This window comes from Canis lupus, chromosome 30 (genome assembly GCF_011100685.1).
Source record: "Canis lupus familiaris isolate Mischka breed German Shepherd chromosome 30, alternate assembly UU_Cfam_GSD_1.0, whole genome shotgun sequence".
Taxonomy (NCBI): domain Eukaryota; kingdom Metazoa; phylum Chordata; class Mammalia; order Carnivora; family Canidae; genus Canis; species Canis lupus.
The window spans coordinates 20,475,550-20,491,461 of NC_049251.1; the positions used below are offsets into that span (position 1 = coordinate 20,475,550).

At 34.6% G+C, this 15,912-nt stretch overlaps 2 pseudogenes; both read left to right on the top strand.

Moving 5' to 3' along the window:
- Positions 1-2,933: 2,933 nt before the first annotated feature.
- On the top strand, positions 2,934-4,020 carry LOC119866852 (annotated as a pseudogene).
- Positions 4,021-10,780: 6,760 nt separating this feature from the next.
- On the top strand, positions 10,781-10,884 carry LOC119877758 (annotated as a pseudogene).
- The last annotated feature ends 5,028 nt before the right edge of the window (positions 10,885-15,912 follow it).

The following is a 15,912-nucleotide window of genomic DNA, read 5'->3' on the forward strand; positions in this document are numbered from 1 at the left end:
TCAAATGGTTCTTGTTCTTTTTTTTATTAATGTGATGTATCACATTGATTGATTTGTGAATGTTGAACCACTCCTGCAGTCCAGGAGTAAATCCCACTTGATCATGGTGAATAATCTTTTTAATGTACTGTTGGATCCTATTGGCTAGTATGTTGGTGAGAATATTGGCATCCATGTTCATCAGGGATATTGGTCTGTAATTCTTTTTGATGGGGTCTTTGTCTGGTTTTGGGATCAAAGTAATGCTGGCTTCACGCCCACAACAAATATCATTTTCAATGGGGAAAAACTGAGAGCTTTTCCCCTAAAGGTCAGGAACATGATAGGGATGCCCACTCTCACCACTGTTATTCAACATAGTACTAGAAGTCCTAGTCTCAGCAATCAGAAAACAAGAAGAAATAAATGGCATTCCAATTGCCAAAGAAGAAGTCAAATCCTCACTCTTCACAGATGACATAATACTTTATGGGGAAAACCTAAAAGACTCCACCAAAAAATTGCTAAAATACATACAGGAATTCAGCAATGTGTCAGGATACAAAATCAAGGCACTTTAAGGAGGGTACATGATGAGATGAGCAATGGGTGTTATATGCTGGCAAATTGAATTTAAATTAAAAAAAACACAAAATCAAAGCACAGAATCAGTTGCATTTTTATACACTAACAAAGAGATTAAAGAAAGAGAAATTAAGGAATTGATACCATTTACAATTGCACCAAAAACCGTAAGGTAGCTAGGAATAACCTAACCAAAGAACTAAAGGATCTGTACTCTAAGAAAGAAATTGAGGAAGATTCAAATAAATGGAAAAACATTCCATGCTCGCGGATTGGAATAATGAATATTGTGAAAATGTCTATGCTACCCAGAACAATTCATTCAGTGGAATCCCTATCAAAATACTATGGGCATTTTTTTTTAACAGAGTTGGAACAAATAATCCTAAAATTTATATGGAGCCAGAAAAGAACAAATAATCCTAAAATTTATATGAAGCCAGAAAAGACCTTGAATAGCCAGAGAAATGTTGAAAAAGAGAACCAAAGCTGGTGGCATCATAATGTCTGACTTCAAAGTATATTACAAAGCTGTGATCACCATCATCAGCATGGTAGAGGCATAAAACAAGACACATAGATCACTGAAAGAAACAGAATAGAAAACCCAGAAATGGACCCTGAACTCCATGGTCAACTAATCTTTGTCAAAGCAGGAAAGACTATCCACTGGAAAAAAAGCCTCTTCAATAAATGGTGCTGGGAAAATTGGACATCCACATGCAGAAGGATGAAACTGGACCATTCTCTTACACCATACACAAAGAAAAACTCAAAATGGATGAAAGACCTAAACGGGAGAGAGGAATTCATCAAAATCCTAGAGGAGAACACAGGCAGCAACCTCTCTGACCTAGGCCACAGCAACTTCTTGCTCTGTAAAGGCAAGGGAAACAAAAGAGAAAAAAAAACAACTATTGGGACTTCATCAAGATTAAAAGCTTCTGCACAGGAAAAGAATGGAAAAAAATGCTCCACATCACCTGGTGTCAGGGAAATGCAAATCAAAACCACAATGAGATATCACCTTAAACCAATCAGAATGACTAAAATAAAGACAGGAAGCAACAAATGTTGGCGAGGATGTGGAGAAAGGGGAACCTTCTTATACTGTTGGTGGGAATGCAAGTTAGTACAGCCACTCTGGAAAAACAGTTTGGAGATTCTTTTAGAAGTTAAAAATATAAAAATATAAATAAAATAAAATAAAATAAAATAAAATAAAAAAATAAAATAAAATAAAAAATAAATAACATGAATAAAATAAATAAAATAAAATAAAATAAAATAAAATAAATAAATAAAATAAAATAAATAAAATAAAAAGTTAAAAATAGAGCTACCCTATCACCCAGCAATTGTACTACTAGGTATTTATCTCAAAGATACAAATGTAGTCATCCAAAAGGGCACTTGTATCCCAATATTCATAGCAGCAATGTCCACAACAGCCAAACTGTAGAAGGAGCAAAGATGTACAATGACAGATGAATGGATAAAGAAGATGTGGTACATGTATATACAATGAAATATTACTCAACCATCAGAGAAGGTGAATACCTATCATTTACATTGATGTAGATGGAACTGGAGGGTATTATGCTGAAATAAGTCAGTTGGAGAAAGACAATTATCATACATAGACTCTAAGAAGCAGTGCAGAGAATCATAGGGGACGGGAGAGAAAACGGAATGGGAAGATATTAGAGAGAGAGAGAAAAACCATGAGAGACTCTTAACTCTGGGAAACAAACTAAGGGTTGGCATGAAGGGAGGGGATAATTGGTTGATAGGTGTTAAGGAGGGCACATGATGTGATGAGCACTGGGCGTTATACACAACTGACAAATTACTGAACACTACATCTGAGATTAATGATGTAATAAATGTTGACTAATTGAATTTAAATTTTAAAAAAGCAATAAAGTACCTACAAGATTCACATAAAAAATATAATTCCGAGAAACACACAACCTTCTAAGACAATCAAGAAATAGAAAATGTGGTTTTTCACAATGGGCTTGCCACCAGAACACAGCTGTCATAAAAACTACTATTAAACCTAAATAAAAATGGGAAAGGAAAAGACCATATAAATATCATTGTCATTTAACACATATATCTGGAGAAGTCTCCACTATTGGTCATCTGATCTGTAAATGTGGCAGTGACAAAAGAACTATCAAAATCTTTGAGGAGGAGGCTGCTGCAATGGGAAAGGGTTCCTTCATGTATGGCTGGGTCTTGTATAAACTGAAAGGTGAACAAGAACATGGTATCACCACAGATATCTCCCTATGGAAATTTGAGACCAGCAAATATTATGTGACATCACTGATGCCCCAGAATACAGAAACTTCATCAAAAACATGATTATAGGCACATCTCAGGCTGACTTTGTTGTCCTGATTGTTGCTGCTGGTGCTGATGAATTTGAAGCAGGTATATCCAAGAATGGATACTGAAGCAAATATCTTCTGGTGATACTGTGAGCAAGCCCCTCTGGTTTACATACTGTGTGTGAAACAGAAATTTTTTTACATTAACAAAATGGATTCCACTGAGCCACAGTCAGAAGAGTTATGAGCAAATCATTAAGGGAGTAAACAACTAATTTATGAAAATTGGTTACAATCCCAACACAGTAGTATTTGTGCCAATTTCTGGTTGGAATGGGGACAATATGCTGGAGCCACGTGCTACCATGGCTTGGTTCAAGGGATGGAAAGTCACCCATAAAGATGGCAATGGCAGTGGAACCACATTGCTTGAAGCTCTGGATGCATTTTGCCACCAACTCATCAGTCTGACAATTCCTTGTGTCTGCCCCTCCAGGATATCTATAAAATGTGTGGCATTGGTACTGTCCCTGTGGGCTGAGTGGAGACTGGCATTCTTAAACTTAGCATGGTGGTCACCTTTACTCCAGTCAATGTTACAACTGAAGTAAAATCTGCTGAAATGCACCATGAAGCTTTAAGTGAAGCTCATCCAGAGGACAATGTGGGGTTCAATGTCAAGAACATATCTGTCAAAGGTGTTTAGTGTGGCAATGTATCTGGTGACAGTAAAAATGACTCTCCAATGGAAGCAGCTAGCTTTATGACTCAAGTGATTATTCTGAACCATCCAGGCCAAATCAATGTTGGTTATGCACCTGTGCTAGACTGTCACACAGCCCACAATGCTTGCAACTTTGCTAAGCTAAAGAAGACTGATTATTATTCTGAGAAATGGCTAGAAGATGGCCCTAAGTTCTTGAAATCTGATAATGCTGCCATCATTGACAAGCATATATGTGTTGAGAGCTTCTCTGACTATCCTCTTCTGATCCGTTTTGCTGTTCATGACGTGAGACAGATGGTTGCTGTGGGTGTCATGAAAGCAGTGGATAAGAAGGTAGCTGGAGCTGGCAAGGTCACCAGGTCTGCCCAGGAAGCTCAGAAGGCTGTATGAATATTATCCGCAATATTTGCTATCCTAGCCTTCACCAGTGGTGGAAGAACAGTCTCTGAACTGTTGTGTCAGTTGGTCATTAAAGTTTAATAGTAAAAGACTGGTTAATGACAATGGATGTATTGCAAAACCTTCAAAGGGAAAGGAGAACGTTTTGCAGACCATTGTTTTGCGTGTGTGTGTGTGTGTGTGTGTAGCAGTTTTAAGTTATTAGTTTTAAAATCGGTACTTTTCAACAGAAACTACTTGACAAAAATCTGTCATGGAATTTTGGGACCCATTAAAATAAAAATTTAATGAGAAAAAAAGAAATAGAAAATAGACCAATTACAAATAATGAAATAAGTAGTTTAAATTCCCCAAAACAAAGATCCGGGACCAGACAGCTTCACAGATGAATTACATCAAACATTTAAAAAGTTAATACCTATCTTTCTCAAATTAGTACAAAAAATTGAAGAGAAAGGAATGAGTAATCTTTTTATGAAGCCAGCATACCCTAATACCAAAAGACATCAAAAAAAAAAAAAAGACAATTACAGGCCAATATCCCTGATGAACATGGATGCAAATTATTCAACAAAACATTAGCAAACTAAATTCAACAATATATTTTAAAGATTATATACTATGATTGAGTGGGATGTACTCCAGGAATGTAAGGATGGTTCAGTATCTACTTATCAAAGAACATGCTACACCATATTAACAAAATAAAGGATAAAAATCATTAGATCACCTCAATAGAAGCAGAAAAAGCATTTGAAAAAATTCATATGATCCCATTTATCATAAAAATTCTCAACAAAGCAGGTATATAGGTAACAAACCTCAACATAACAGAGGCTATTTGTGAAAAAACCCACAGCTAACATTATACTCAATAGAGAAAAGCTGAAAGCTTTTCCTCTCAGATCAGGAATAAGAAAAGGATACCCACTCCTGCCACTTTTATTTGACATGGTTTTGGAAGTTCTGGCCACAGCAATTAGGTAAGAAAAAGAAAAAGGATCTAATTGGAAAGCAAAAATTAAAACTCACTATTTGCAGAGGACATACTACATATAAAAAACTCTCAAGATGCCACACACAGACACGAAAAACCTAGTAGAACCAATAAATTCAATGAAGCACAGGATTCAGAATTAACATATATAAATGAGTTGCATTTTATATAGTAATAATGAGTTATCAGAAAGAAATTAAGAAAATAATTCCATTCATAATTGCACCAAAAAGAATAAAATGCTTAGTAATAAACTTAATCATATTTAAAAGTAAAATACTTGTACTCTGAAAGCTACATGACACTGATGAAAGAAACTGAAAATGGCAAAAAGAAATAAATATAGACCATACTTAGACATTACAAGAATATTCTTAAAGGGGATCCCTGGGTGGCTCAGCGGTTTAGCGCCTGCCATTGGCCCAGGGTGTGATCCTGGAGTCCCGGGATCGAGTCCCACATCAGGCTCCCTGCATGGAGCCTGCTTCTCCCTCTGTCTGTGTTTCTGCCTCTCTCTCTCTCTCTCTCTCTCTCTCTCTCTCATTCTCTCTCATGATTAAATAAATAAAATCTTAAAAAAGAATATTCTTAAAATAGCCAAACTTCTTAAAGCAATCTATAGATTGAACAAAATCCCCATCAAAAAAGCAATACATTTTCATAGAACAAAAAATCCTAAAAGTTGTATTGAACTATAAAAGATACTGAATAGTCAAAGCAATTATAAGAAAGAACAAAGCTAGAGGTACCATGCTCTGATTTCAAACTATACTACAAAGCTAAAGTAATTAAAACTGTATTGTATTGGCACAGAGACATATATGTAAATCACTGGAATAGAATAGGGAGCCCAGGGGTACCTGGGTAGCTCAGTGGTTGAATGTCTGCCTTCAGCTCAGGTTGTGATCCCAGGGTCCTTGGATCGAATACCACATTGGGTTCCCTGCTTCTCCCTCTGCCTATGTCTCTGCCTCTCACTCTCTGTGTCTCTCATGAAAAATAAATAAAATATTTTTTAAAAAAAGAATAGGGAGCCCAAATATAAACCCACACATATACAGTCAATTCGCCTATGGCAAAGGAGGTAAGAATATACAAATGGGAAAAAGTTTCTTCAATAGTAAGAACTGGGAAAACTGGACAGTGACATGCAAAAGAATGAAACAGGACAACTATCTTATACCACACACAAAAATAAACGTAAGCCCTCAAATCATAAAACTTCTCAAAGAAAACATAAGGTCATAAATTCTTTGACATCAATCTTAGTAATCTGTCTTTGGACCAGTCTTCTCAGGCAAGGACAAAAAAGGCTAAAATAACAAATGAGATCACATAAAAAGCTTTTGCATTGCAAAAGAAGCTATAACAAGACAAAAGGCAGCCTAACTAGATAGAAGACACTTGTAAATCATACACGTAATGAGAGGTTAATATACAAAACATGAAAAACTTTCACATCTTAATATCAATGAAACATTTCAATAAATTAATAAAAAATGGGTAGAAGAAATGAATAGATTTTTCCAAATACATACATCTGTACATTAAAAGATACTGAGGGGATCCCTGGGTGGCGCAGCAGTTTAGCGCCTGCCTTTGGCCCAGGGTGCGATCCTGGAGACCCGGGATCGAGTCCCACATCGGGCTCCTGGTGCATGGAGCCTGCTTCTCCCTCTGCCTGTGTCTCTGCCTCTCTCCTCTCTCTCTCTCTCTGTGACTATCATAAATAAATAAAAATTAAAAAAAAAGATACTGAGCATCACTGGTCATCAGAGAAATGCAAAATCACAGTGAGTTATCACCTCACACCTGTCAGATTGGCTATCACCAAAATGACAATCAATAAGATGTGTTGGTGAGGATGTGAAGAAAAGAGAACGCTTGTACACTGTGAGAATGAAAATGGCTGTAGGCACTGTGAAAAACAGAATGGAGTTTCCTCCCAAAATAAAAAAAATAGAACTACTATACCATCCAGCAGTTCTGCTGCTTTTGGGTATATATCTGCAGAAAATGAAAAAAAAAACAGTTTGAAAAAATATATACATACCTATGTTCATTGCAGCGTTATTTACAATAGCCAAGATGCAAGTAACTCAAGTGTCCAATAGGTGAACAAATAAAGAATAGGTGGTATATATATATACAAGGAAAATTACTCAGCTAAAAATTATAACATGGATGGACCTAAAGGGCATTATGCTAATTGAAATAAGTCAGAGAAAGACAAATACTGTATCATTTCACTTGTATGTGGAATCTAAAAAAAAAAAACAAAATAAATGAATAATCAAGACAAAGCAGAAACAGACTCATAAGTACAGGAAACAAGTTGTTGGTTCCCAGAGTGGAGAGGAATTGGGAGATGGCAGAAATAGGTGAAGGGGATTAGGAGGTACAAACATCCAGTTATAAGATAAACAAGTCATGGGGATGTAATGTACAGCAGGGGAAATACAGTCAATAATATTGTAATAACTTTGACAGGTTGTAACTAAACTTATTATCAGGATTATTTCATAATGTATAAAATCATTCTAATCAAATCATTAGGATGTACACTTGAAACTAAGAGGATACTTTTGTCAATTATACTTCAATAAAACATTCATAAAATAAAAATTTATTTGGGGTCCCTCGATTAATTTTAAGAGTACAAAGGAGGCCTGAAACAAAATTTTGAGAACTGCAAGGCTAAAGCAAATAAACTTCCATGTATTAATCATGTTCTTTATTTACTCATATTCATTCTGTCTTCATTCTTCATTCGTTCTCGTATTCTATATTCAATAATTGTTTGAGCCCTATGTTGTGCAATACCAGATACACAGTGATGAACAGAATAAATCATTATTTACAGTGGGTGTATAAAACAACATCAGTACATAATACATGTTTATTACAAACTTTGATACATTTTTTAAAGAAAAAGAACAGGGTGCTATGAGCTAGAATAAAGGAGTGAGGGAAGTACAGATTAGAAAGGATAAAGAGAAATCATCATAAAATAAATGAAAGAAAAGAGACCTGACAGAGGAAACACATTTTTAAGATCTTCAGTAACTTAAGTGTAAACAGGTGGCTGGATTATAACAAGCCAAGGAGAGGCTAGAAAAGAAGCCATTGGAAAATGGGGCAGAGGGAATATCTTACAGATATTGTATGTCATAACAAAAACTTTTTATTTTATTCTGTATGTAATAGGAGATTCTTAAAATGTCAAACAATGAAGTGGCACAATCTGTGTTCAAATGGCAATACTAATTAAAATGTAAACATATTGGATGGGAAGAAGGATATTTATCAAAGTTAACCAATAGAAATAGAATTGGAGAAATTAGGAAATCTAGTGGAAAATTGAACAGTAGTCCTACTATTATCTACAAGGGATATAATTCCAAGATCCCCAGTGATTGCCTGAAATCATGGATCATACAAAACCATATATATCCCATGCTGCTCTATACATACATACCTATGATAAAATTTAATTTATAAGTTAGGCACATTATGAGATTGGCAATAATAATAACATAGACCAATTGCTATAATAACAATAGTATTAATAACATAGATCAATTATTCCAATATATACTATAATAAAAGTTATATGAAAATTCTCTCTCTCCCTCCCTCAAAATATCCTTTTATACTGTATGTAATTACCATTCTTCTTGTGATGATGTGAAATGATAAAATGCCCAAATGATCAGATGAAATGAGGTGAATGACACAAACATTGTGACATAGCATTGGGTTGTCAACCTTCTGAGGATGCATCAAAAGGACAATCATCTGCTTCTAGACTGTAGTTGACCATGCATAACTGAAACTACAGAAATCAAAACCAAAAAAGGTAAGGGGATACTATTATGCAATACCAAAACCGTACAGAAAAACAAATTATTTGTGGCCTCTATAAATTGGCCTTGTATGAGAACAAATTTAACACTTATCACTTAGGCTACTCTCTCTGCCTTTCATCCAGGAAAATTGTACCTGCTTATACATTTATATTTATATATTTAAAAGTTCACTTCAACTTCCATGTGAGAAGAGAATGGTGCTCAGGGACCAAAGATGGACAGATTCATTGAGAGGATATTATAATTTTCAAAGAGAAAGATGGTGGTAAGCTGGATAAAATGGTGATGGTGAAAATGGGAGGAATGTGTAACTGAAATAAGAAGTAGATTAAAAAAATAAAAAAAGAAGTAGATAAAAAAATTAATGGATTTTTTTGGGTGTAACCCATTGTGAAGGGTGAATAAGGGTAGAAATAAAAAAATTACTCCTGGAATTCTGGTTTGTGCAGCTGAGAATATGTTGATTCCATTCACTGAGATGAGAAAAACAAGGAAAACATGCTGAATAGTAGAGAAGAAAATTAAGACTTTGGGATATCTCAGGTTTAATTTGCTTATAAGACATCTCAGGGGCAAATGTCATTCAGGCAGTTGGGTAAAAATGTATGGAGCATATAGGCAAGGTTTAGAGTGAAATACATGATATATTGTAACACTTCTCTTTTTTTTTTTCCTGAGTAGTTTCCATGCCTCGCATGGAGCCCAACTTGGGGCTTGAACTCATGACTCTGAGACCGTGAGTCAGATGTTTAACTGACTGAGACACTCAAGCACCCCTACAATACTTACAATTGTAATATCTTTGAGTTTTATTGCCTCCAAAGACCTAACCATGAGTTTTCCTGCTCTTGCCAGATATGGCCCCTATCCAGCAGTAATGGCTTCTCAACTAGCTAGTTTCCCCATCATTTACACAAGCTGCACCTCACTTGGTATTCAACTTAAGAGGTTTTACCTCTCTGACAGCCTGCAGAATTATTCAAATAAATCAATCACATCAACCTATGGGAAGCCTGCGGTACCCTCTCACAGCCCCTGCTAGTTTACTCCATTCTCTTCTGCAACACCCATGTGGCCTTGCATGATCTCCAGTGCCTTTGTTCATCAAAGTATAAATATACTTGACTAATTAACAGTTGCCAACCTCTTCTGTCCAGTGTTTAAAGCTACTGAGATAGATAAAGTCATGCAGGCAGAAAGTTTAAAGATGACTGAGTGCATAGCAATAAGGCACAGTGATGATCCAGCAAGAAAAGCAGAGAAGTAGGTTGAGAGATAAGATGGAAACCAGTAAAATGCAGAGTCCTGAAAGCCAAGGAAAGAATATTTCTAGAAGAGAACAAAAAATCACTTTTAAGCCTAGCATAAATTTTAGAAGATAAAAATACATTAATGGATATACAATATAAAAAGAAGCAAACTTCACAAGAACACCAAGTGTTAGTGCACTGAGTGGAAAAAAAAAGTGTAGGGATTCTGTGTGTGATTAAAGTTAAGTTGATATCTACTTAAAATAGATGGTTGTAACTGCAAGTTATTTTATGCAAACCTCAAGCTAACTGCAGAAAAAAACAACCTGTAATAAATACAGAAAAGAATCAAAGCAAGTCACTAAGAAATTCTAAAATAATGAAGACAGCAATAGAGGAAGAGAGAAAAGTACAGCACAACAGACCAAATGATTAATAAAATGGCAATAGTAAGTCCTCACCTATCAATAATTATTTTAAGTATAAATGGATTAAGTGTCCCAATCAAAATGCATAGAGTGACTGAATTTTAGTTTTAAATTAAATGAGTTTAGAAACTCATTTTATTTTTAAGAACACATAGACAGAAAGCAAAGGAATGAAAAAGATATTCCATGTAAATAGTAACAAAAAGAATCGCTTCTCGGCCTTTTGGCTAAGATCAAGTGTAGTAACAAAAAGAAGCCTGGCATGGCTATAATTCTACAAGACAAAATATACTTAATGTCAAAAACTATCTCTAGGGACCAAAATAGGTCAATATATAATGATAAAAGGCCCAATTCAACAGGGAGATATAATTAATAACTATATATGCATCTAATATCACAGCACCTGAACATATAAAATAATAATTCAAAATAATCTGAAAGGAGAAACTGACAATACAACAATAGGAAAGGACTTCAATACCAACTCTCAATAATGGATACAAATTTAGACAGAAAATCATAAAGAAAGAGCTGACTTGAACAACACTGTAGATCAAATGGATCTCAACAGACATAGGCAGAACTTTCCATCCAATGGAATATACATTCTTCTCAAGAGCTCAAGAAACACCTCCAAAACAGATGACATGATAATTCATTACAAGTCATAACAAATTTAAGAATATCAAAATTATTGTAAGCATCTTTTCCAGCCATAATGGAATGAATCAAAGTATCAGTAACACTAAGAAAATGGGAAAATTCACATATATGTGGGAACTAAACAACACTAGAACCATTGGATAAAAGAAATCAAAATGAACTTTTAAAAGTATCTTGAGACAAGCAAAAATGAAATCACGACATAAAACTTGAAATGTAGTAAAGAGTACTGAGAGAATTTTATAGTGATAAATGCCTATATTAAAAATGAAGAAAGAACCCAAATAACAATGTCACTAAACTGTATCAAAGAATGAGGAAAAGAACACACTAAACTCAGAGTTAGCAGAAGGAAAGAAATAATAAAGTTTAGAGCAGAAGTAAATCAAATAGAGACAAGAAAAACTATAGAGAAACATCAATAACACTGAGAGTTGGTTTTGTGAAAAGATAAACAAGACTAACAAATCTTTAGCTAGTCTAAGGAAAAAAAGTCTCAAACAATATCATAAATGAAATAGAAGACACTATAACAGCTGTCTCATAAATATATTATGAAAAACTATGTGCCAATAAATTAAGTAACTAGAAAAAAATGGGCAAATTCCTAAAAAGATACAACCTACCAAAACTGAATCAAGAGGAAATAGAAAGCCTGAACAAACTAATAACAAACAGGGATATATTGACTCAGTAATCAAAAACCTTTCAAGGAAAACAAACTCAGGGCCTGGTGGCTCCATGGGTAAATTCTACCAAACATTCAAAGAAGAATAGTTATTCTTTTAAGCACTTACAAAAAAAAATTTATCCCAGGGATTTATTCTAGGGATGGAAGTGAGATTTATTCTATGGGTGGAAGAATGATTCAACATACAAAAATCAATGTGATACATCAAATGAACAAAATGAAAGAAATCACCTAATTATCTCAATAGATGCTAAAAGAGCATTTGACAAATTTCACCATCATTCATTATAAAACCTATAAACAAAATAGGTGCAGAAGAAATTTAACAAAATGAAGGCACTTATGGAAAGCCCACAGCCAACATCATAATCAATAGGAAACAACTGCAAGCTTTCCCTTTAGTACAACTCTTGCCACTGTAAGTAGCATTATGTAGTACTATGTATACTATTAGTACCAGAGCAATTAGAAAAAAAGAAAGGACATCCAGATAAGAAAGAAAGAAGTAAAATTATGTTTTTGCATACAACCTGACCATATATGTAGAAAACCCTAACGACTCAACTAAAAAAAAAAAACAAAACAAAACAAAAACAAAACAAAACAACCTTTTAGAATAGCCTAATTCAGTAAAATTGAAGGATGCAAAAGGAACATCCAAAAGCTAATCACATTTCTATATACAACCAACAAACTATCCAAAAAGAAAACTAAGAAAATAATTTCATTAATGATAGCAAAAAACAATAAAATATCTAGGTATAAACTTAACCAAAGAGATAAAAGACTTGTACTTCAACAGTTATAAACATTTGATGAAGGGAATTAAAGGAGGCACAGATATATGGAATATATTCATAAACAGGAAGAATATTAAAATGTCCATTCTATGCAAAGTTATCTACGGACTCAATGCAATTCATATCAAAACTCCAATGGCATTATTTACAGAAATGGTAAAAGTAATGCTAAAATTCATATGCAACTACATGGACCCCCAAAAGCCAAGGTCATCTTAAGAAAGAACAAAACTAGGGGCATCATACTTCCTGATTACAAAGGTACTGCAATCAAAACGGTATGATAGTAGCATAAATACAGATATACAGACGAAAGAACAGAAATAAAGAGCCCAGAAATAAACTCAGGTATAAAGAGGCAACTGATCTTTGACAAGGTGCAATACAAAATGAGGAAAGGATAGTATCTTCAATATACGGTGCTGGAAAACTGGATATTTACATGACAAATGAAATTGGATTCTTATCAAAATCAAAAATTGGCTCCTTATGCAAAAATTAATGGAAAATGGATCAAAAATTTAAATATAAGACCTAAGTTGGAAAACTACAAAAGATAAAACATAGGGAAGAAGCACCTTGACATAAGTCTAGGCAACATTTGTTTTTGGCAAAGCACTGTTAATGTGCATTGTTTTTTTTATTAAAGTATAGCTAACATAATATTATATTACTTTCAAGTGTGTAACATACTGATCCAATGATTCTTATACATTACCTAGTACTTACTACATACATTAAGTAGAGTCACCACCTGTCACCATGTTATTACAATATATTGACTATATTCCCTGTGCTGTACTTTTCAACCCCATGACTTATTTATTTTACAACTGAAATTGTACTTTTTAATCCCCTTCACCTATCTTACTTATCTCTCAAACCACCCCCTCTCTCTGGCAACAACCAATTTCTTCTCTGTATTTAAGAGCCAGATTTTATTTATTTGCTTTGTTTTTTAGATTCCTCACATAAGTAAAATCATATGGTATTTATCTTTCTCCAACTTATTTCACTTAACATAATACCCTTTGTCCACCTATTGTCACAAATGTCAAGATATCATTCTTTTTCATGGCTGAGTATATTTCCACATTGTGTGAGCATGTGTGTATGTATGTGTACACATCTTCTTTATCTGGAGTTATTACCTCATACTGGTCAGAATGGCTAATATCAAAAAGACAAGAAATAACCAGTGTTGGTGAGGATATGGAGGGAAAACAACCCTCATGCACTGCTGGTGGGAATGTACGTTAGTATAACCACTTTGACAAATAGTACGGAGGTTCCTCAAAAAAATAAAAATCAAAGTACCATATGGCCTAGTAATTCCACTACTGAGGATTTACCACCCCCAAAACCCACAAAAACACTAATTCAAAAAAATACAAGCACCCCTATGTTTATTGCAGCATTAGTGACAGTAGCCAAGATATGGAAGCAACCCAAGGTGTCCATCAATATATGAGCAATAATTTTTTGAACATATCAAGAACATAAACAGAAAAAACAAAAATAGGCCAGTGAGATTTCAACAAACTAAGAATCTCCTGCACAACAACAGCAAAACAATCAACAAAACAAAAAGGTCATCTATGTGAGGCACCTGGATGGCTCAGTCAGTTAAGCATCCAACTTTTGATTTCACCTCAGGTCATGATCTCAGGGCTGTGAGATGCAGCCTTGCATTGGGCTCTGCACTGAGCAGGGAGGCTGCTTCTCTCCTTTTCCCTCTCCTCTCTCTCTCTTTCTCAAATAAATAAATCTTTTTTTAAAAGGTAATCTACCCAATGGGCAGAATCTTTTATCTGTTAAGAGGTTAATATCCAAAATACATAAGGAATTCATAAATCTCAATAGCAAAAAAGAAAATTTTTCATTCAAAAATAGGTGAAGAACCTGAATAGACGTTTCTTAAACAAAGACCTATAAATGGCTAACAAGCACATGAAAAAGTGCTCAACATCACTAATCATTAGGGAAATGAAAATGAAAATCAAAGAAGTTATCACCTAGTGCCTATTAATATGGCTATTATCAAAAAGCAAAAAGTAAGTATTGGCAAGGATGTAAAGGGAACCTCTGTGCAGTGTTGGTGGGCTATAAATTTGTATAGCCATTGTGAAAAACAATATGGAAGTCCCTCTGCAAATTAAAAACAGAACTACTATATAATCTAGAAATGCCACTTCTGGGTATATGTCAAAATGAAATGAAATCACCATCTCAAAGAAATATCTGCACCTCCATGTTCATTGCAGCATTTTTCACAATAGCCAAGATATAGAAACAACTTAAATGCCCATCAATGGATAAATGAATAAAGAAGATGTGACCCATCTGTACACATACACACACACAGGAATATTATTCAGCCTTCACAAAGAAATAAATCCTACCACACAAATGAACTTGGAGGACATTATGCAAATGAAATAAGCTAGACACAAAAAGATAATGCAGTATGATTTCACTCACATATAGAATCTAAAATAGTCAAATCATCATAGAAGCAGAGGGTAGAACAGTGATTGCTAGGGGCTGAGGTAGAGATAATTGGAAGCTGTTGGGAAAAGCACACGAAGTTTTGGCTTTCCAAACAGAATCAGGGCAGCCGGGTGGCTCAGCGGTTTAGCACCTGCCTTCAGCCAAGGGCGTGATCCTGGAGACTCGGGATCGAGTCCCGCGTCGAGCTCCCTGCATGGAGCCTGCTTCTCCCTCTGCCTGTGCCTGTGCCTCTTTTCTCTCTCTCTCTGTGTCTCTCATGAATGAATAAATAAAATCTTAAAAAAAAAACAGAATCAATTCTGACGGTCTAAAGTACAGTAAAGGGACTATAATTAACAATACCATACTATATATTTGGAATTTGCTAAGAGGATAGATGTTAAATATTCTCATGAGACCTTAAAAAGTAACTATGTGAGGGGATGTATATGTTAATCAGCATGATTATGGCGATGATTTCATAATGTATATGTACATTAAAAACATCTTTGCTCATTTTAAGTATATCAGTTTTGTAAAAAAAGTCATATTTGGCATATTACTTGGCTATATTTGGCAATATGGAAGTCATTGGTGAATAAGAAATCTGGAATAAAAGAGCTTATTTGAATTCCAGTAGGAATAACCCAATAAGAAAAAATGTTGATAATTCCAGAGAAAGAAAGGATAGA